Source organism: Leguminivora glycinivorella, chromosome 18 (genome assembly GCF_023078275.1).
Source record: "Leguminivora glycinivorella isolate SPB_JAAS2020 chromosome 18, LegGlyc_1.1, whole genome shotgun sequence".
Lineage (NCBI taxonomy): Eukaryota > Metazoa > Arthropoda > Insecta > Lepidoptera > Tortricidae > Leguminivora > Leguminivora glycinivorella.
Window position 1 is genome coordinate 14,354,864 of NC_062988.1, and position 22,643 is coordinate 14,377,506.

At 38.7% G+C, this 22,643-nt stretch overlaps 1 long non-coding RNA gene across 2 annotated transcripts; it reads right to left on the reverse strand.

Moving 5' to 3' along the window:
* Nucleotides 1-11,612: 11,612 nt before the first annotated feature.
* On the reverse strand, nucleotides 11,613-22,210 carry LOC125236127. Of its 2 annotated transcripts, XR_007178169.1 has the most exons (4): nucleotides 22,158-22,210; nucleotides 21,869-22,028; nucleotides 20,222-20,911; nucleotides 11,613-11,899 (listed from the first exon to the last, which is right to left on the reverse strand). It is a non-coding gene; the product is annotated as an uncharacterized LOC125236127 (long non-coding RNA). The 2 variants fall into 2 exon arrangements; XR_007178168.1 differs by having other exon boundaries at nucleotides 21,869-22,179.
* Between the last annotated feature and the right edge of the window lie 433 nt (nucleotides 22,211-22,643).

The window sequence follows — 22,643 nt, forward strand, 5'->3', positions numbered from 1 at the left end:
ATTAATAAGAATTATAAAAATATACATAATTCACGTAGCGGTGACAAAAAACAACATGTAATGGAACTACGCGCTGATATGAGATGCGTATCGATATCTGTGATGACTGTGATGGTGCCATCTCGCGCGCGGCCGAGAGCTGTCCAAGGTCGGGTAACGTTTCGAGTGATGTATGATGTGACATCTCAGTGAGATGTTACTTTCTCGGAAAAGTGATGTGATATGGCATTACATTTTGAAGCACTGTTTCGCGCATGTCTATCTGATACGTAGTATCTCTTATTAGTCTGTGATAGACATGCTAATCCCGATTCCCCTGACCTCGTCGCGGGCAGCGCTCGCACACTTCAGTTTTATTTACGAACTTAGTTATTAAGAAAATGTTATTTATTACTAGTTGTCATTGATGACGCAATAGAAACTTGTCTAAAAAATGAACGAGAAAAAAATACCTTCAATTCAACTATCTGCAGACTAAACGCATAAGAATTAAAAATAAAAATTCTACTAGAGCACATGAATCGAGCCTTCACTCAGGTTACAAAGATAAAGGAACAGCTGCTTAGTAAATGTCATTCTCATTACTCGCGGCATCCTTCATTCCGTTTATAACGCCATTCTATTTTCAAAAACTAATTATCTTACACCCTTCAGTCCTCTCACTGTTCATGTTATATCTATTAAAAAATCATAACAATTTCAATTACAACGCGGAACTCGCCAGACTCTGAATTTCTCTTTGGCTACCCGCTGTTTCAAATGCCAGCTCTACAATCATGCATGCGTGTTGCGTGCGGTACCTACGCGGAAGGTCTCGTACAAAAAAGCAGATAATCTGATCGTAAAATCTCATCATAAACATTTCTTCGTCATCATCAAGCAAAAACACCACCCCTGGAGGTCCTCAATTAGCTTGGGCAGATTGACACTTTTACGCAAGCCGACATAACCAAGTACCGGAGACTGGAGGTTGAAATTCCGATAAGCCATCCTAAAACACATGATACACGCCCCGTGCGGAGAAAACCGTCTTACCTATCTTCAATGGTGAGGAAACTAATCTAAGAAATGCACACGATATTTTCTTAAAAACAAGAAACCCAATCACATACTGTGACGACAAGCAGAGAAGAAAGTGTAGTGGAAAACCACTACAAAGGCACTTCAACAATATTCTTCATCAATGCATATCATATTAAAAAACCTCATCTACAGCCGAAATTAAGAGATTACAAAGGACATAAGAGACGGTAACATTTAGGGTGTTTTGCCTATCGGCGTCGAAGTAGCTGCCATAAGTAAGCATAGGAATGAACGTTTTCAACTTAATAAAAACATAGCAAATAGGACCGTTGGCGTTGGTGCACGCACGGCTCATCAATTAAATATTTTCCATAATTCAGGAATTGAATGTTCAGTCACAGTGGACCGGTCATATGTGGGCAAGGGCTCACGTAAGTAACAGTCAAAACAACTATCAGAGCAACAGACAAAGACAAGACATAAGAAAAAGAACTAGATTTTAAGCTCAAAATGGTGAATGGATGAATTTCTGTGCAAATTTATTGACGGTCTCCAATTTTGGTAAAAGTTGTCAAAATAGAAATAGTTTACCAGAACATAGTCCAATTTTGTAAGTACAAGGCTAATCTAGATAATGTTTCATGTATGTATGGTAAAAACAATGAACAAATTGCAATCGACCAGTTGGCTGCATTACACAACGTCACTAGTTATACAAAAACGTGGCCATTTTATCGATGACAAAATTCAGTTTCTGGAGGTCGCGAACGTTGTTGAGCGTGTCGTTGTTTTCGCTTTTCAACAAATGTAAGTTGGTGAGAAAACCTAGCGTGGCTCAGTCACAGTTCAATAAAATATGATCTGACGAAGCAAAAATACTTTGTCAATGAAGATTAAGAACCACGTGAAGTTAAGAGATAATTTAAGAATTAAATGTTCAGTCAGAGTGGGCCAGTCATATGTGGGCATTTAAGGGCTCCCTGCCCGAAAAGCAGGAAGTAGCAGTGAGTAAAACTAGAAACCAGGGTGGCTAGCCGAATGGCACAAACGGCACAAACGCTCACGAAACGAAGCGCTAGTAGATATCTATCTCTATCGCGCTTGCGTATTGGCGCGACAGAGCCAGCGGCGTATCGCTTTCGTTTGGCGTCGGAGAAATGCCATTCGGCTACGGGGCCAGGGGTGATGAGATTAAAATATTGGGTTGGTAAGAAAGTAATGAGCGATCGATTGAATTCCACATAAAATTTTCGAGAGAGTTCTAGAATCTTCTATGGTCGAAAGTATATAAAGGGCGAGTCGCACAGTTTCTCGTCAGTCATTCACTAGCTGTCGCCGAGCTAATATAAGGAAGAAAATGGACGAATTAAAAGTGCATGTAAGGCATTGCTTACTATATGAATTTCAGTCTGGCCATTCAGCCGCCGAAGCAGTGCGTAATATATGTCAGCGTGTTGCTCCTGAAGTTGTGTCTGAGGCCACGGCGAAACGATGGTTCCAGCGGTTTCGTAGTGGCGACTTTTCATTATCAGATCAACCTAAGTCTGGTCGACCGGTGAAGATTGATGTAGCCAAATTAAAAACCTTAATTGAAGGAGATCCGAGGCTAACGAGTCGTACTCTTGCTACCGAGTTAGGCTGCTCTCATGTAACCATAGAAACACATTTACACGAGTTGGGAAAAAACTACAAATACAGTGTTTGGATACCGCACGAACTTGATAGAGATCAACTAAACCGCCATGCCGATATCTGCATACAACTTCTGTCTTTTCGCCGCACATTCAACTGGTTGGACCATCTTATCACTGGAGATGAAAAATGGGTCTTATATATAAATCACACACGCAAACGTCAGTGGCTAGCTCCAAACGAAAAAGGAATAGAGGCACCAAAAACAGAGCCTCACCCGAAAAAAGTTATGCTGTCCGTTTGGTGGGATATTCATTGGTATTATTCACTGGAAACTTCTACCAAGTGGAATGACTGTTACCGCATCAGTATACTGTAATCAGCTTGAAAATTTAAACCAAAAAATCTGTCAGAATCGTCCACAACATGCTAAAGTTTTTTTCTTACACGACAATGCTCGCCCACACATTGCAAAAGTGACTCGGCTAAAGCTATTGGAGCTAGGTTGGAAAGTGATACCTCATCCACCGTACTCTCCAGACTTGGCACCTACGGATTACGCATTGTTCAGATCGCTAAGCAATGCCTTGAATGAAAAAAAGTTCGATGATCAAGCCCATCTACGACAGTACATAGCTGAGTTTTTTGCATCTAAACCTAAGAACTTCTTCGCCGATGCTATTCATTCTTTACCAGAACGATGGAGACAAGTAGTAGATAACGAAGGCCGTTATATTTTTTATAAATGATTAAAATAATAAATTAAATAAAAATTACAATATTGGTTATGATTCGCTCATTACTTTCTTATCAACCCAATAGGAAGAGGTGTCAGTGTCAGGCAGGCAGATTCAGAATTAAAACAAAATTCCCAGTGCCAAGAAAAAAGAATCATCGTAAGAATTTTACCTCAGCCCTGCTCTCCTCTCCTCCTGAGGCGACTGTTGCTGACTCCGGTCAACCCACCTCCCCTGCGCGGGCTGCTGGGGGACCTAACTTAACTGTTAGTTTTAGTTTAGGTTAGGTTAGTTTTTTGCTCCTGCCTCGCCCTCTGGCGGCGCAGAGTGCTCCCCGATCATGAGCAAAAGAGCTTAAAAAAAGAATAGCTCGGCTCATAAGGCCACATAAAAAAAAAGAATGCCACACAGCGACTTCACACGCGACTGAGATTACCTGGAGAGGAGAATGGAACCCTGCGTCAGGAGGAAAACCAGACCTCGACTCCCAGGAACAGAGACTCGAAGGCCTCCCGTCCCCTTACGACGGGAATACCAGGGCCACCAGGTGATCGAAGGAACCCCGGGAGACATACTGATCGGAAGAGGGGGAGAGCTATTACACCGCACGGAGGGGCTACCCGAGCTAGATCTGGAAACCCACTAACCCGACTTACCACAGACCCAGGAGAACCCGACTCGACAAGACCTGGAAGAGGAAACCGTTCGACAAGCACACCCGAGTCCCCATATAGACCCACACGTTGAAGACGGACAGGACCAGCCTCAACCACCCAGACACATGCAGGAGGACACTCCACCAATAGTAAACCTCGAAGAACACCACGTCGAGTACTCGGCTTATATACACGACATGCTAGCCGCAATACGCCGCAAAAAACAAAACCCAAGAGGGGGACAATGATTGTCGAGATTTTGATAGGAAGAGCATCTATCCCAGATTTTTTTTTTCTTCTTTTTTCTCGTTGTTTGTTACAAAAATTAAAACTTGAGATCTGTTTACCACAGCGAATTAAAAAAAAATGCTCCAAAGTCCGGCCTTCTGGATATCCAATCACGGACCCAAATTGTACGCGTTCTTTCCTTTCTTTGCCTAGCTGATACAAGCCTTTGGATGCATTGCATCGCCAGCAAAATGATACTAAAAATGTTGACAAGAAAATCTTACCTAAGCTTGTTCTTTTTTTATTTTATTGAGTTGAAGTTTTTTTTAACTTGCAATGTTTGTAAAAAATGTTTATACTTCTCAATTTTGCACTCTTGGTGTGCTCTCATATCGTTTTCCTCACCCGGAAAAACATCCTGATGTCTTTACTGCTTGAGTGTCAGTAATCGGAAATGAACTGGAAGAATCTGATCATATTAGAACATACAAAAATAAAAGAGTATGTGACCACCATTTTGAACCCAAACACAAGATATCTGGAAGACGTCTAAATCGGTTAGCAATCCCCTCAGTGAACTTACATCGTAAGTATACATTGTTTTTTTTTTTGCTGTGAATAGTAACATGTCAGAAACTTACTTCCATATTTCATCATATGCAAGCATAATAATTATACATTTTTTTTTAGTTGATTAAATTCCTGTTTCAGTCTCACGATACTTAAAATTTTGTTTATCTTAAGTGGGTCATATTTTAGAAATACTAGATGGAGAGCCTGGTGATTCATAGTGAATCAAAATATTAAGATACTTATTTATAACTCAATTTGAACCTTGTTTCAAAGTCATAAAGGTTTTGCAGTGTATGGGTTTTAAGAAATGTTGCCTGGTCAAATTCAATTCCACAAACAGTTGTGTCAAATACAAACCTTCCAAATAGATGTTACTTGTCAATAAAAACAAATTTAAGCCATATTGAACCATATAAAAGACAGTTTGTAAAACATGTGCAAATAGAAAAAAAAATAGTGGGCCACGCCCAATAAGTAGATCAAATTGGACCTTATTCTAATCATAAATAAAACGTAGTTTATTTAAGAATTGTATGAAATTATAATTTTCTTTAAGGGATAAGAAATTGGTATTTCCTAATTGGTATCAGGAGTGAGGAAGTGGGAGCTAGTGGGAGATTTCAGAATCTTGGAAGGGATGTTTAAAATGGGATGCACGGGGATTCTGATGGCCTTTTTTTGCACATCCGTTGGAACCAGTCTAATTAGGTTTCTTTTGGGTAAATCTAGATTACCTATATATTATGACCTAGCCTCGATTTTGCTAGTATTTTAAGAACGGAGTTACTATTTTTAATGTAGTAGTATTGCACAATATTGAAATCAGAAAACGATTATAAATGCAGTGGTAGTTATAAAAATAGTAGTAGTGTTTGAAACAATTAATAATTTTATATCAGAAAAAAAATAAAAAAATAAACTGACTCAAATAGTGAAAAATAAAAGTGACTTTTAATCTCTGTCAAACAAGTCTGTCAGTAAATAAGAACAAAGAAAACTATAGGTATCCTTTTCTCTAGCACCCTAAAGAAAAGGATACATTATAGTTTTCTTTGTTCTTATTTACTGACAGAGTACATATCATTTAAACAGTGAAAAAGAGGTCTGCTAATGTTTAACCTCTGTCTAGGAAAATTGTAAGAGGTCCTGCAATGCCTTCTGGGAAACGAAGACAAACAGTGGTACGGAAGATTAAGAAGAACGTACATTTAGGAGCTTTAATGTCTATAGTAAAATGTTCTATCGGAACACTGTCAAGTAAAGTGAATAGATTGAGTGAAGAAATTACATCAGTTAAAATAAAATTAAATATTTCAGCGCTTGTTGATATAATATGGCGACATTTTGGATTATTTACTGACAGTTATTAGTTCTTTTAATTTTGACATAATTATGCTCATGTTTTCATCACACCCGCACTTTAAATGTGCTATTGCACGCAGCGGAGTTATAGAAAATCGTTCTCCCAAGGGAATAATGAAATTGTATATCTTGTATATCTACCACACCACCCTGTATATCTTGATGACATTAAAATGTTCTTGGAAAGTAGAATAGAATATTCTAATTTCATAAATTTTATAAAAAGTACAAAAATAAGGCCTGTTTTTATTTTATTTTAAAATGACATTCCAAAAGAGGTGTCAACACTGTTCTTCAAGATATTCTGGTGAATAGAAGACATTCAAATTAATTATTAAAACTGTTCTCAAAAATGGCACAGGCATTGCAGACAAGAAGCTTAGATAATGTATATCCAGTCTCCCTCATTCCCTGGATGTAGAAAGAGTGAATAGGAAGAATGATTTCTTGAATTATCTAACAGGGAAAACTGGGATCAGTTTCTCCAGTGATCTGATGCAACTACAGTTCGCTTTGAAAAAAATTGAGGATGCTTGCTGACAAAAACATAAGATAATGTCTTGAAGAACAAACATGACAAACTCTTGTTGATATTACAGGTTTGTGGATTTGGATCAGGTGCCATGTTTTCACTGAATGAACTTTGGACTGTGGTGCGCAATAAACATTTAGAATATATTGGGTCCACCCTGTGTGGAAGTTATCCAAACATCACAGATTTAAAACCATGACAAACTTACATGAATATCCTGATCTTTTTCGTACAACGTATAAAATGTCACCTGAATGTTTTCTGTTTGGCCCATATTATATTCTATTATATTAATTTGATAGGTTTTATTGTATATTTGCTTCAGACACCATTTACAAACTCCTATGACAATAGGTACGCACAATATTACAAATTTATCATTAAACTACAAAACAAGCATTAAGCAAAACATCTCACTTGTAAACCAGATATGGAACCAAACCGTTTAAACTTTTTCATAATGAGATAAAGGACTCTACCATCTGATCTGACTTTCTACAGCTATGCTGCTGTGCTCAACAATTTTCTACTAGCATCTGAAAGCCAAAGAAAAAAACTAATAGTACATTGTTCAACAAAAAAACTGAAACAGCATGATTCTATTAAACACTTTTTGAACAAAGCACTTGAAATTTCACTGTTTTCTCACAACTAAATCATTACATATTGGATAATTGATTGATGTAATCAAAGTACATGAAGTATAGTGTAGGGTTTTTAAAGGCATATTTTAGTGCAGGGTTTTTAAAGGCCGATGGACTCCAAGTAAATTTCAGACGCTAGACTACCCAATAATGGGTAAAAATATTCGTTGAGAAGAGCTAGCAGGAAATTCAACGCAGGATCATTAAGACACAAACCTATCTTGATTGGTGTGCACGTGCACGACTCATAATACACAGGTTATTATGGCGAACTCATTGCTAATTGCCGTTATGAAAGCCGACGTAACCTTTCATGCCTTTTATTAATATTCCACTCTCAAAACGACGTATTATGTACTGAAAACAAAAAAGGAGAGAACGGCACTAACGTCAAACTGGCGATACAAAATTTTCAAGAGATCAGAATCTCTCAGAGACTTTAAATAGCGCACTGCTCATTTGCAACGCTACGCTATCAAAAATTCAAGACGAGATTAAAATAAAATTAATTGAACTGGGATTGGATCGAACAAAATTGAAAACTTGCATTTTGCTAATGAAATGAAATGCAAGCGACCCTAGGATCCTTGGCCCCTACCCTGGGTTGAATTTGACGGATGATAATGTTGCTAGACTATTGAAACGTGGATCGACCCAAACCATTAAGGGCCCGCGCAGACGGGCGACGCAACTTTTTTGTCTGCGACGATCGGTCTATGAAATTGCGCACACGTTGCGACGCAACTTTTTGTCTGCGGGTTCGGCGACAAGCCTGCGACGCAAATGTCTCCTTCCCTATTGGTTTTAATGCAAGTGCGCACACGGCGACAAAATAGTCGCCGGTCGGTTGTCATTTTGATAGTTATCACTCAACCGACGGGACGGACGTATGTTGTTATTCAAAAAAAATATAATTTTAAATGCCGATTGTTGAAGTTGACATTGATATCTGTCGTTTAATTGAAGAAATAGAGGAACGACCGACTTTATATGACAAGAATTTAAAAGAATATTCTGACAATATTGAAAAATACGATGCCGGGTTGTAAAATTCTAACCAGTTCATCAAAACTTTTAAACACTCATTCTGAAGTACCAAAAAAATGTTTTTTGATAGGCTCTCAATTTCATGAAAAAATTAAAAGTTGCGTCCGTAGTATCTTCTTAGTGGTCTGTGGTTGCGTCGCTGTCGTTCCCGTGTTCGCACCTTGGAAATTGTTGCAACGAGTGACGACAGAGGCAAAAAAGTCGTCGTGCGACTTTGTCGCCCATCTGCGCGGGTCAAGCACCTAAGGCTGGCGTCAAGCAGACTCACCGAATCGAATCTCAATAATTCGCCTTCCACATTTACTATAGCGCCCTCCACACTCGTGTGCGTAAAGCGGCGCGAAGCCGCGAACGAGTGTGGATTCAACGCAGAAAGAATTCACACTCGCGGTCGCGGCTTCACGCACATCGGAACGCGCGCGAGTTTTGCGATTCGAAAACATCCAGCGAGCCAGATTTCGATCGGACGTCCATGCGCTCAAGGCCACGTCCGTCGACCGATAGTTTACACGGTTAAGTGTATATTCATTGTCCAGATCCCCGTCCGCGGTCGATTTACGACGGACGTCCGCGTAGTATGTTCCTACTCGTAGCTTAATTCTCGCTCTCACTTAAAAAGAGAGCGCGCATACGATCAACTGTTGCCCGCGACTTTCTTATCGCGACCGTGGCCTAGTACGAAAGTCGCCGAGCAACTGTTGCCCCCGTGGGCGCGCAGTGCGCGCCGCGCACCCTAATAGTGCTAACCATGAAAGTACAAGCACCGTATCGTACTAAGGTCATCAAATCTTGTAAATGGGAGCGAGAAAGAGTCAGAGTTATTCCTTTCACGCCCCCACTTAGGTGAAGTGCGACCGTGTGTTAGCTACTTAAGTAAGAACGTTAGCTTGGACCGATCGTGTGTTAGCACTGTTAGGGTCCCCACAGACGGGAGACGAAACTGTTTTGTCTCCGTCGCTCGGTCTATGGGCTAGTATGAAGGTGCGCACACGTTGCGACGCAACTTTTCATACAAATACGAAAGTCGCCGAGCAACAGAACTGTTGCCTCCGTGTGCGCGGGGCCTTAGGAAAGGACGACACTATGATGTTGCTACTTTTTAAATTTCTACTCGTATTTAGCGGGCTATTTCAGGTTTCTTAACAATGCCTCATTATCTGCAATAAAAAAAAATACTTGTAGGTAACTATTCTCCAGGAACTCCTTCAAGTCAAGGGAAAATGAAATGACCAGTTTTCTGTTCTTGGCGACAGCAAAGCACATTCATTTATTCAATTTACAAGTGCGCGGTGAAAACCCCGATAATTAAAGAAGAATAAAGAAAGTGGTTAACAATATTCTTATCAACGACGTGCGAATTGAATGCAGAAGATTTGCGATGTCGTCTAGACAGGCCTTTACTTTTTTCCGTGTGCAAGCATTAATTTTTACCCTGGCAAGCCGTTGTCACTTGATGATGGCGCCAAGTTTGAAAAATGCAGGGCAAAGGGATTTCAGCCATAAAAATTTTGAATTTCGGATTCTTCCGCCGTACCACAATGTATAATTTCCATCACACCAACTGGTAAAGGTTCTCTTGATTCTTCAAAAACGGATAAATTTGAATTTTATCCACGAGAGCGTAAAATAATCATACAATTATTTTTTATTTTGTTTCTGTCAAGATAAAATGTCTAGATGGATTTTGAATAATAAATGTTTCATAAATTAGTATATTTTATTTAGTATCAAGTTACAGTTAGTATTTTCCTAGTGTTGGTATGGTGAAAAAAAGTGTTTCACTTGGTGGCAAAATTTATTTAACCTTCGTGACTTCAAACGGTTGAAACTCCTTGGACATCAATGTTAGCACGTGCGGTTAAACGACGATTTTGCCCCCTAGTAAAACAAATACATAATTATTAGGGTGTGCGCGCTGAGTGGACGCTTGGTCGTCCAGCGGGGCGGGCTTACCCTTGTGCACGCTATGCAGCGTCGACTCAGGGGAGTTACCATGCCGTGCTAAAGCCGTTCACTTTAGGTTGACAGAGAGGGACGGAGCTATGTAACTGCTATTAGCTGTGTCCCTTTCTCTCAACCTAAACTGAAAGTCTTTAGTACGCCCCAGTAGTCACCCACACACACACATTCAGTCACAGTCAGTAGTAACCCCCCAGGACACTTGCATGAGTTTCAATTGTTTGACGTGCACGCTGCACGCCCCATCCCGCTGCACGATTAATAATGATATGAGTATCCTTACACTTAAATTCCCTAATGTGTAGCAATAGGCGAGACGACTAAAAAAAAAACCGGCCAAGAGCGTGTCGGGCCATGCTCAGTGTAGGGTTCCGTAGTTTTCCGTATTTTTCTCAAAAACTACTGAACCTATCAAGTTCAAAACAATTTTCCTAGAAAGTATTTATAAAGTTCTACTTTTGTGATTTTTTCATATTTTTTAAACTTATGGTTCAAAAGTTAGAGGGGGGGGGACGCACTTTTTTTTCCTTTAGGAGCGATTATTTCCGAAAATATTAATATTATCAAAAAACGATCTTAGTAAACCCTTATTCATTTTTAAATACCTATCCAACAATATATCACACGTTGGGGTTAGAATGAAAAAAAATATCAGCCCCCACTTTACATGTAGGGGGGGGTACCCTAATAAAACATTTTTTTTCATTTTTTATTTTTGCACTTTGTTGGCGTGATTGATATACATATTGGTACCAAATTTCAACTTTCTAGTGCTAACGGTTACTGAGATTATCCGCGGACGGACAGACAGACATGGCGAAACTATAAGGGTTCCTAGTTGACTACGGAACCCCAAAAACTCATTAGTCCGTCAATTAGATTATCAAAGAATATTATTAAACACGTATTATATCCGGGCTGGCTCAGTCGGTAGTGACCCTGCCTGCTGAGCCGCGGTCCTGGGTTCGAATCCCGGTAAGAGCATTTATTTGTGTGATGAGCACAGATATTTATTCCTGACCCTGAGTCATGGATGTTTTCTATGTATACAAGTATGTATTTATCTATTTAAGTATGTCTATCGTCGCTTAGCACCCATAGTACAAGCTTTGCTTAGTTTGGGGCTAAGTTGATCTGTGTAAGGTGTCCCCAATATTTATATTATTTATTTTTTATTCTTTCTCGTAAACGATAAATGACGACGGTACAGTGCGTTGATGTTTCGCGTGACGTCACGCCTAGGTACAATTTTTACTTAGAATTGACGTCACAACTCACAAGCCCCCACTCCGGAACTTTGATGCTCTATATCTTTGTATTTATTCATTAATTAGAAAAAGCGAACAATACGTGTTCAGTATTATTGGACGATCCAACTGACGGACTAAACAGAATGGCAATCGTCATCGTCATCCCTATTTAGTCGTCTCCTTGAGCAGACAATCTGGAATTGACTCGTTGCGCAGATAAGACAGCTCCTCTTGTAGCGCTCAATATACTGCCGCGCTGTAAAAATATAGAAAAAACAATTACAGATGGAATGGAATGGAAACCTACAATTCCATTCCATTTTTCCACAGATAGGTAAGGTCCTTTCCATTTGAAATTCGAACAGGAATAAAAAGGACAATGGAATTTCAAGAATTGGTCTCTGGTGGATGATATAAGTATGATGCCAAAGAAGAACTTTATTAGGAGTACTAAAATTATGAAATTACCTACCTATATATTATGATTACGTGAAGTAATTAACATAGAAATGACCCACTGTATCCTCTAAATAAAAAAGTTTTTTTTTTTATGAAATAGGCAGCAAACGAGCAGACGAGCCGCCTGATGGGAAGCAGTCATCGCCGCCCATGGACATAAGCAACATCAGGGGAGTCACCTATGCGTTGCCGACCTTTAAGAACCCTAAATACTGAAATTACGATAATTAAAATAAAAGCAGGCCTTTAGCGCCTCTTGTCGATGCAAAAACTGGTCACTTTTTTTCTGTTATCTGTTTCTATTTGCCGAAACACAGGGTTTCCCTAGTTCGGGCAAATGTAAATCATCGATAATTTTAAGTATTTGTTGGATGTAATGTAAATATGCAATACTTGTTTTCAATAAAAATTATGTTTATGTTTATGTTTTTATGTTCTATTGAACTCATGGGATATTCATATATCTCTTTCGCACACTTCAGCTGTCTTTGAATTCCGTATTAGAGAACCATTCAAATTCGTTTTGACAGTTATTAAAAAGAAGTTGATTTGATTAAAAGTATGGGTTGTGTTCTGAAGAACTGTTTGACATAATGCCAACGGCCACTTATCATCGCACCGCTCGCCATCGACAGGGCGCTCATCCACACACCTTGCAACCTAAATGGTCGCGCACCGTGCGGTTTCAGAGGAATTTCCTCCCACGAACACTCCGGCTGTGGAATGAGCTCCCTGTCGAGGTATTCCCGATAACCAACAGTATCGGGTTCTTCAAAAAAACCGGCCAAGAGCGTGTCGGGCCACGCTCAGTGTAGGGTTCCGTAGTTTTCCGTATTTTTCTCAAAAACTACTGAACCTATCAAGTACAAAACAATTTTCCTAGAAAGTCTTTATAAAGCTGTACATTTGTGATTTTTTTCATATTTTTTAAACATATGGTTCAAAAGTTAGAGGGGGGGGACGCACTTTTTTTTCCTTTAGGAGCGATTATTTCCAAAAATATTAATAATATCAAATAACAATCTTAGGAAACCCTTATTCATTTTTAAATACCTATCCAACAATATATCACACATTGGGGTTAGAATGAAAAAAAATATCAGCCCCCACTTTACATGTAAGGGGGGTACCCTAATAAAACATTTTTTTCCATTTTTTATTTTTGCACTTTGTTGGCGTGATTGATATACATATTGGTACCAAATTTCAGCTTTCTAGTGCTAACGGTTACTGAGATTATCCGCGGACGGACGGACGGACGGACGGACAGACAGACATGGCGAAACTATAAGGGTTCCTAGTTGACTACAGAACCCTAAAAAGGAGTGTACAAGTTTCTAATGGGTCGGCAACGCGCACGTGACACCCCTTGAGTTGCGGGCGTCCATAGGTTACGGTGACCGCTTTCCATCAGGCGGGCCGTATACTTGTTTGCCACTGACTGTTAAGGTATCTAGTTTAGGAGTCGTGAATCAAACACGGGCTTCGAGCTGAGACTGATTTATTCCACGTGAATGTAATCTTACCCACATATGTACAATTATAAAAGTACCTACAACCTCCTTTTTGAGAAATTAAAGTTGAAGTTGAATTATGATTATGAGTGATGTTTTAATCGCCCTTCCATCCCCCATAGAAAACGGTAATGACAGTTGCAGAAATTATCTAGGTGCCAAAATAAATAGGAGCTCTAAATTCCTGAGTACCTACGTGTTGTCTGCAACTGTTCATGGCGGATAAAAAAGGTCATCAATCTAACATATATCTAAGGAGATATAGACACTTAGGTAGGTTCGTACTAATCTAGTTTGTAAACATTTGCAACAGCATCATATCTATGTAAATTACAATATTAATTTTGCAACAATACTATCAGTTAGCAAACATTTATTATCCCATTTTTCTTACACATATGCAAGAAGAAGGTAATTAAAAACGATATTGATTAGGTACATGCTAATTACTTCTACCTACTTTACTCTAAACTTGTGTATCTCTTACATTTAAGTAAGATAATATAAATTTAGTTTCAGTAATTTAGGTATATAAAATAACTTGCCTATTAACCTATCATACAGTAGGTATTAGGATAACATTAAATTGTATTATATTATTATTATTATTATTTTTTTTTTTACATTTTTATCATTTTATTTCAGCTAATTATTGACATTTACAATATAAACATAAGTACCTAAAACTTGAGAAAAAAAAATAAAAAGAATACACATGCAATTTTGGCTAAGTACCTATGAATACATTTGTTATTATTATTGTTTACTGAAGGTAAATACATGTAATTGTTAAGTTTTAAGTATTTACTTTAGCAATTTCTTATGACGTAAACAAAAAGTTTAGGTATTATCATCTCCGAATACAGATTACTTATACTAATAAAACTATTGTTTTATTCAAATCTTATTGATTACGTACACAGTTTGTGTAAGATATAGGTAGGCTAATGAAAATTATCAGAAGAAAAAAAAAATGGCTCACGTGACCCGATTGACCGCGTTGGACGTGTAGGGGTATCCCCACCGATCAGGAGGTCGCACTGTCCTGCCGGAGCGAGTACGATAAAACATGTTATTATTTTGCACATTCTGATCTGCTGACTGGACAATAGGGTGGCTGGAGCTGGATGTTGTTTGAGTGTGAGTAATTAATGGGGTGGAGATTGCATCGTCATCAAGGTTAAAACATGTGGGTTCTGGTCTGTCTTGTGAGTCTATAATTAAATGACTTCTATTCCGCCGTAGAACGTTACCGTTAGGCATTGAGATCAGATACGTCCTAGGTCCTAAGATGCTGTGAACTGTACCTGGAGCCCAATTATTAAGTAGCCTTAATTTTATTTTTTGTCCGACGCTTAGGGGCGTTAAGTTTTTTGTACGTAAATCAAAGTAATGTTTTTGAGTCTCCTGTCTGTGTGTTAATCTGTCATGATATTGTTGCTGCGTTCTTATCTTAGGTACCATTGGGTTATTTTTAGACGGAACTATGCCGCGAAGTTTCCTGTTATATAATAACTCTGCAGGTGACGGTAAATTATCACTTATCGGTGTACACACGTACTCTAGTAATGCAATGTCTAAATCTGTGCTATCGAAATTCGTTTTTTTTCATAATATTTTTCATTGTTTGTATGGATCGTTCCACTTGACCGTTCGATTGCGAGTGTCCAGGGGACGAGGTCACGTGGTGGAATTTCCAATTTATAGAAAATTGTTTAAACAAATTAGAAGAAAATTCTGGACCGTTGTCACTCATTACGATTTTCGGGATACCGTGTCTTCTAAATATGCATTTTAGTTCAGAAATTACCGCTTCTGATTTTAAACTTTGCAGTTCCGCTATTTCTATAAATTTACTAAAATAATCTATAACCAGTATATATGATTTATTCGCTAAATGAAAAATATCGACTCCTACTTTACGCCATGGTTTTTTCGGTATTTCATGAGAAATGAGAGGCTCCTTCGAATTCTGTTTTTTATAAGTGAGACACGCTTGACAGTTAGACAGATAATCCTGTAATTGTGAATTAATGTTTGGCCAATAAACAGTCTCCCGAGCCCTAAGTTTGCATTTTTCCAGTCCCAAGTGACTGGAATGAATTTTCTTCAACATATCATGTCGCATGCACTTAGGTATGACTATTCTATTGCCTTTCCATACCATCCCAAAATCCGTAGTAAGTTCGTCTCTAATATTCCAGTAACATTTTAAAGAATCGCTAACGTTATTCTTTTGATTAGGCCATCCATGTTTAATTACTTTTATTAAATTTTGAAGCTCATTATCCTCCTTTGTGCACTTTTGTACCTCCAATAAATGTGTGTCGGTTAACTCATTTGTAGCCGCGAGCGCGCACACTTGCGCCTGCGCCTCGAGGTGGTCGCGCGGGGGAGGGGCGTGCCCGCGTTCGGTGCAGGTGCACGCGATAGTGCGTCGGCGATATATAGATATTTTCCCGGCTTGTACACTAATGAAAAGGTATATGGGTACAATCGCATCAACATTCTCTGCAAACGTGCGGGGGCATTAACAAGGGGTTTATTAATTATGTTTACGAGTGGTTTATGGTCGGTTTCGATTATTACATTTGTACGGCCATATATGTATGAATAAAATTTCTCGCAAGCAAAGACGCAAGCAAACAGCTCTTTTTCTATTTGAGCGTATGCCTGCTCTGTCTTTGTTAAAGACTTAGAAGCGTAACAAACTGGTAGATTTCTTTGTAACAAACACGCACCTAAACCATGTTTGCTCGCGTCAACCGAAATTACCACCGGCGTATTTATATCATAGTATTGTAATACTGGTGAAGAGGTTAAACATGACTTCAGCTCTTTGAAAGATTTATCATGATTTTGGTCCCAATGCCATTCGATGTCTTTTCTTAATAGTTCTCTGAGCTTCGCAGACCTCTCAGAGAAGTTAGGTATAAAATTACTGACGTAAGTGACAAGACCTAAAAATCTCTCAACATCTTTTACATTTTGCGGCGTAGGCATGTCCCTTATCGCCGATATGTGTGAATCATCAGGACGAATGCCGTCGCTGCCAATTTTGTGGCCAAGATATTTAATTTCAGTTAAACCGATTTTGCATTTTTGCCTATTTAGTTTTATGTTAATATCTTTACATCTGTTCAACACTGCTCTCAGCCTCTGATCGTGAATTTCCTTAGTTGGACCATATACTAACAAGTCGTCCACAAATAACACTACACCTTCTATATCGTCGAAATGACTATACAACCGTTTGTGAAATATTTCTGATGCTGAGGAAATTCCATAGGGCATCCTTAAAAACTTATACCTGCCGAATACCGTATTGAAAGTACAAAGATCTGTGCTACTTGGATGTAGTTTTACTTGCCAGAAACCTTGCTTCGCGTCCAAAGTACTGAAATATTGCGCACCTAGCAACTGCGCAGTAATCTCCTCAAACGTTGGAAGTTTAAAATGTTCGCGCCTAATCGCTCTATTCAGATCGCGGGGGTCCAGGCATAAACCACAGTATAAAACCAGTAATAACTCTTCTTACAAACTTCACGCCGCGCGGTGTGTCCCCCTCCCTCCCCTCGCATGCGGCGAAAACATGCGAAACTGGTGATTATTGGGCTGGACAGTCGGGGCCGCGTTTGCGCGCTGTGTTGACGTGTTGAGTTCGGGAGAAAATGACGTCAGCACCGAAGACATATTTTCGTTACTGTAGTGTTTATGGGTGTATGGAAAGTTCTCAAAATGCGGAAATGTCATTCTTTAGAATTCCTAGACACCCAGAAAAGTAAGTGGTTGTTATATATTTGCAGTGTTAGGTACATTATTGCTTACGTAAATGGCGTAAAAGTGAGATTTAAAGCTAGAATGACACATTAAAATCAATAAGGATTTATCTGTAACGACATTTAGGTAGATGCTGCGATCTATCTAGCTCGAAAGTTTGGTACCTACTTAAATATTGTGCAAACATCTATTCAAACATTTTATGTAAATATGATTTCGTCAGTATTTAAGAAACAAATACGTACTTGAATCTTTATTAGATAAAAAGGTAGAAAGAGCGTTGGTACTAGCATAGCGCCATACACAGTTACTAATACGAGTAGGACAGTAGGTACCTACGTTTCTAGTTCAAACGAATCTTTTTTTTATTGTGATGGATTGGGTGTATTCTAGAGAAAACATATAAAATGAACACTTAAATTAACGCTTTTGCAATTATTGTTACACAATCTACTATTGCGCGTATGAGAGTAATATATTTATAATGATTTTTTGTATCTTCAATACTGACTAATGTGGTGTCATGACGTGGTATTGTTATACTAAAACCTACTTACAGTTAATAGTACCTATTAGATTTACAACAACTTACATTGTACGAAGTCGATTATAGTAACGTTGTACAACCCTGCGTGACCTTGCGCAGTAGTAACGACCGCGCCGCCGCTGCCGGAGATTAACTACTGATATATCCTTATACTGTGCATAAACGTAAATCACCATTGGGCTTTTTAACCACAGTCATACTATTGACCCAATCTGTTGGGCCCTCCACTTTAGAAATAATACCTTCCTGTTCCATTTCATCCAATTTATTTTTAATCTGATCTTTTAATGCTAACGGTAGCTTTCTCGGAGCATGGACTACTGGGGAAATGTCATTATTTAATTGTATTTTGTATTCCCCCGGCAAACAACCCATCCCTTCAAAGATATCTAAAAATTCGTCTAATATTTTTTCACTTGATGAACCTTGGCTAATAGTCATGACTCGTTTAACTAGATTTAATTCTACGCATGAATTCCTGCCAAGTACAGGACACGAGTCAACGTCGGCAATTATGAATTTCACAAAATATGTATTTCCTTTGTAAGTTACTTTTAAATAACATTTTCCCAGTACGGCAATCGGTTCCTTGGAATAACCATATAACCTTGTCGACGTTTTAGTTAACACATCAGTTGATAAATTAATTTTACTTAAAAATCTTTTGGGCAATACATTGACATCCGCTCCAGAATCTAACTTGAAAGCTATGCACCCATTGTTTATCTCTAAATTTACAAACCAGTCATTGTTATCATACTTATTATTAACTTGAGCGATTACCTGATCGGTGGAGTCCTCCTCTATTTGAAACACTTGACGCGACGATCGACACATCCGCGCATAGTGATTCATCCGATTGCAGTTGTTACACCGTACTCCGAACGCGGGACACTCCATCCTTCTATGTGCATGACCACAATTGCTACAGCCGTTAAAGGTTCTTTGAGGTTCATTTGACGTCACTCGCTGCGATGTATTGCCATAACGATTGAATGTCCTATCTCTGGAGTTAGGAGTAGAAAATGAAGATCTGGGATAATATGTCTGATGCTCTCGCGCACCACTGGGCATGTTCGACCGCGACGGTGTGTGAGGCGGCCGGCGCGGGCGGTTTGTAGCGGTTGAGGTATTACCACGTTTATTTACTATATGCACGTCACAGGCTGTTGTTCTTGATTGATTAGTGCCCTGTGAAACTTCATGTACATGCTGTTCACCACTATTTGTTTTTATATTTAATGCCTGCAATTTAGACATCTCCGCTAACTTGCATATGTCGATTGCTTTCTTTAGGGAAATGTCCGGTTCTCTTAACATCCGTTCCGATAAGGTCACTTCTTTTACACCACAGATGAACCTGCTACATATTAAACCATCACGTAAGTCTCCAAACTCGCATTTGGCGGCTATTTTATTTAATTCGAAGATATACTGCTCGGTCGACTCTAACTCATTCTGATCTCTTTTAAAAAATTTGTGCCTTTCCACTGCCAAATTTTTTACCGGAACAAAAAATTCATCAAACTTGGCTAGCAAGCCGTCCACTGTATCCGTGCCGTCGGCTGTAAATTGCTCGTACACCTCTCGACATTTGGTTCCGATGACGTGCAATAATATATTTACTTGCACTTTTTTAGCTTTCGATGAAAGCTCACATGCTTCGTAATATATTCTGAACGATTTCTTCCAATTGTCCCACTCAGCACTTAAATTTCCGGATGTGACATTAACTAAATTGTTCTCGAACAAGAATGGCGGTGGCGGTTGTAAAACCGACTCCATTTTTAAAGAAACCACAATTTCGTCCACAGAATCAAAAGACTGTTCACTATCACTGCCTGACATGTACTACACGCACAAAACTAACTAAATCACTGCGATAATCATTTTATTTAAATTCCGGCTGCGCCATGTTAAGGTATCTAGTTTAGGAGTCGTGAATCAAACACGGGCTTCGAGCTGAGACTGATTTATTCCACGTGAATGTAATCTTACCCACATATGTACAATTATAAAAGTACCTACACTGACGTGGTATTAAAAAAAAAGTAAAAGGAAAGTAGCCCATTAACTCCGTTTCAATTGGAAAAAAAAATGAGTTTGCTGTAGGGCCCACAGCTCTTTTGGGTATCACAATTAGGGCCACTTGCACCAACAAAAATGGAGGGTTAACTCACCATTTTATATGGGATTTGACAGTTGACAGTGACACCAACTAACCCTGAGTTAAGTAGTTGGTGCAAGTGGGCCTTAAAGATATTTTTTTAATACCTACCTAAAATCCAAATTATGATCAACTTGCGACCAGTATCTCCAATGTTCAAACCAGGACATCTACATTGTGCATTATCAATTTGTTTAATTCATCCCATTCTTCATTTGTCACTTTTGTCTGTATCAATCTTGATCACATAAGTTGTTAGCTTTTTTCTTGTTTTGACTCATTCTCCTTTTTTAGCCTTTTTCGATTATCACTCTATGCTATGCCTTTTACGGGCAAGGTTTTTTTTCATTAAAAGATTATTTTTTAACTTGGCTGAGATATGGCAGGCTTTCTTGTTGCTTATTTTGTTAAATCCTGTTTTTTAGTATAATGGTAATTCAACCGAAAATAGCAGATATGAATGCCTATTACAAAATAGTTTCCAGTTGGAAAGAGTCATGCTGGTATACGCTTCTTACAGTCTGCCAGTCTTTTAATTACTTCACATGACACATTGTTGACAACTGGCGTTTTATGTGTAGTTCCTCAAATATAGACTGATTGTCGATTGGTTTGCATTACTGTCCATGACATACCCATTTCGGACTGTCTGATATTTCTAGGCTTTTGTCTGCTTCTAATTTCTTTAAACCTACATTCCAGAGTTTTACGCCTTTTCTTGTATATCACTTTGCCCTATATTGACTTAGTCAGCTACTTTGGTTGAACATGGCTTGATCTGCACTGAAGTCATCAGCAACCCTGGAAAGTAAAGCCAACATGTTTAGAAAATAAATAAATATTGAGGACACCTTACACACATCTACCTAGCCCCAAACAAAGCAAAGCTTGTACTGTGGGTGCAAGGTGACAATACATACATTAAATTTATAAACTTAGAATGTTATAATGTGTGTAGTAACTTAGAATGTTACAATGTAATAATGTGTGTAGCTATAACAAATTTAGGAATAATTTAGATATAATTGCCAATATTGCCATACCCTACCGGGGTGCCATGCAACCTCCTTCGTATTGTAATATCTTTAATGTAATACCATGGTTTGCAAAAAAATTATATTGATTGATTAAAAAAAAAAGGTGATAATATATATACATAAATACTTATATATATACATAGAAAACATCCATGATTTAGGAACAAATGTGTTCATCATACAAATAAATGCCCTTACCGGGATTCAAGCCCAGGACCATGGGCTAAGGAGGCAGTCACTACTGCCAGAGCAGTTGTCAAGTACCTTATGTTAGCTGTATTTCTCATTGCAGAGCCAAATATAATTATTTTAATTACACAGCACAGTGATGTAGCCAAAAAGTCACACAGTTAGTCAGTTACTTATAAGACCTTTGTAACACACATTGCAAAATAAATGAAATGAAATGAAAGTCAAAATCAAAAATCTCCTTATTGCAAGATTATGGTATTTACACTAGCAAAGGTGCTACAATTTTTTGAAAAACACAAGAATTCAAGATCATGTTGCATATGTGCCTTGTTTAAGGAATAAAGATAGAATAGCTATATCCACTGATAATTTACATAGTGATATTGCAAGGAAGGACCGTGACTTACAACAGGAGACCTGGCTAAAGGCACTTACAAATTTAATTACAATTACAGAAGAATCACAAAACACTTTTATGAGAAAACCATCGGGTATATGTACCATAAATGGGCATGCATTTTTTACTTACATTTTAAATTCCAGGCACTTGGTGCCTGTCGAAGAAGACCAATCAACTGTCCAAGCGGAATGTATAGGCAAATACAAGTGCATTAGCCTTTCTAGAGCAGTTGATGTGAACATCCTTATAGTTGAGTATACCTGCACTGTGCATTTCGGGAAACATTTAGCTGAAATGAGATTATGAAATAGAAATCAGATTCGTCGTATGTCACGGTACAAATAAGTGTTGCATAATGTAAGCGTGACTGGCCTTCACATTGAGTTTACTGTTTACTTGTATTTAGTAGCAAACTTACTTGTGAAAACCATTTAGTTAAAACCACAGAACACCCGTTAAAACATAATTTATCCAAACAAAACTAACCAATCAACTTGACAGAAAGGCAACTGCAACTGTCAGCTGTCAGTTTTTTTTTATTTTTTTATTCGTCCTTCCTGACAGGCTAAGACCATAGGCCATGCTGCCTCAGTCAATTGCCAGTAAGGGTGCGCGCCCACGGGCGACAAAGTTACTCGGCGACTTGGGCCAGCGCACACGGAGACAACAGTTGCTCGGCGACTTTTTTTGTCTCTGTCGTCACCCCTTGCGACAGTTTCCAAGGTGCGCACACGGGAACGACAGCGACGCAACCACAGACTAAGGCCCCCCACAGACGGGAGACAAAACTGTTTTGTCTCCGTCGCTCGGTCTATGGGCTAGTATGAAGGTGCGCACACGAGGCGACGAAACTTTTCATACAAATACGAAAGTCGCCGAGCAACTTTGTCGCCTAAGGCTTGCC